The sequence below is a fragment of the Pinus tabuliformis genome, chromosome 8, assembly GCF_031772625.1.
Source record: "Pinus tabuliformis cultivar Carrire ecotype Pingquan chromosome 8, CPIR1, whole genome shotgun sequence".
In the NCBI taxonomy this organism is placed as follows: Eukaryota; Viridiplantae; Streptophyta; class Pinopsida; order Pinales; family Pinaceae; genus Pinus; species Pinus tabuliformis.
In genome coordinates this window covers 869454427-869455855 of record NC_142294.1, presented here as the reverse complement: position 1 = coordinate 869455855, position 1429 = coordinate 869454427, and the positions used below count along the sequence as shown (strand labels likewise).

General features: G+C 41.6%; 1 pseudogene; it reads right to left on the bottom strand.

Annotated features, from left to right (window-relative positions):
- Positions 1 to 471: 471 nt before the first annotated feature.
- Positions 472 to 902, bottom strand: LOC149238322 (histone H2A pseudogene; annotated as a pseudogene).
- Positions 903 to 1429: the final 527 nt, after the last annotated feature.

The following is a 1429-nucleotide window of genomic DNA, read 5'->3' as shown; positions in this document are numbered from 1 at the left end:
CCCTTAGATTTAAACTTTTTCATTAACGTACTAAAAATCATTTAAAAAGGTCATCTGAGAGCGAAACAATTTGCAAGCCTGCCCCATTCCCTTGGATGCTAATTATTTCAAGTTTAATCACTACCGAACTTCAGATGCATAACACACATATATTCAAGATCAGACACAAAATATTGCTTACAAAACTAAACACATATTCTAGAATAACACGCTTGGCGTTAAAGAAATCCAGGCTTGGCTTATCAAGAGAAACTGCAGAAGTCTAAATCCATACTTTATTCTGATAATTTCAGCGTATAATTTCAAATACTTCGAAATGGATATGTACCAAACCCTCACCCCAAACAACTATATTTAAAAACCAACGCCCAGCAAATGATTAAACCAAATATCCCCGATAAGAAGAGGTGGTGTTAATAAAACACCATTTGTTTTTAATTAATTCGAAGAAGCGAAGGGGCGAGGAATTTTTCACTTCTTGGGGGAGTTTGGTGCAGAAGCCTTCTTCGATTTCTCAGCGGTCTTCTTGGGGAGGAGAACCTGATGAATGTTTGGCAGAACTCCGCCACTGGTGATGGTCACTTTGCCCAAAATCTTCCCCAATTCATCGTCGTTTCTCACCGCCAGCTGAATGTGGCGGGGGATGATTCTGGTCTTCTTGTTGTCACGGGTAGCTTTTCCGGCCAATTCCAACACTTCGGCGGCCAGATATTGGAGGAAAGCAGAAACGTAGACGGCTGCGCCGCCGCCAACCCGCTTGGCATAGTGCCCCTTCTTGAGATATCTGGCGATCTCCCCACCGAAAAATCCAGTCCGGACTTCACAGTTTTGCTGACCGACTTCTTCTTGGAGCCTGCTCCTTTCCTCCCTCCCTTTCCACTGCCCTTTCCTGAACTCTCCATTTTCTCAATACCGCTCTTTTCTCCGGTTTAATTATACCAGATAGACGAAAACAAGACCACGCAGACGAGAATACTATGTATTGGATTGAGTGGTGAGACTTTTCGTTAAATAGTTTCATCTCACGTGCATTCTGATATTCATGCATGTTACCTGAGAGAATATGTTAGAATTCAACCCTGAAAGATTGAGTTGGCGGAAGACTGACACTTCTGTCCATTAACCGTGAGGGCCATCTTGGAGGCCTTTTTAACTGGTTATTTTTAATTGTGAAGTTAAGAGATTGATGTTTGTTTATGAACATTTTGTTCCAGGAGGACGACATGGAAGAGATCAGTGATTATTATTGGAAGAGGGGCCGCTTTTATGAACTAAATTATAGTATGGAAGAAGACTTGAGATTGGAGCGTTGGCATACCAGTATTCTTAAAGAGCTGTATATCCTATATGCTAAATATTGTCCAGACAAGCTGAAGGAGCATATTGCGTTGTTCTAGGTACGAAAGGTATGACTATTAAATTTCTTGGC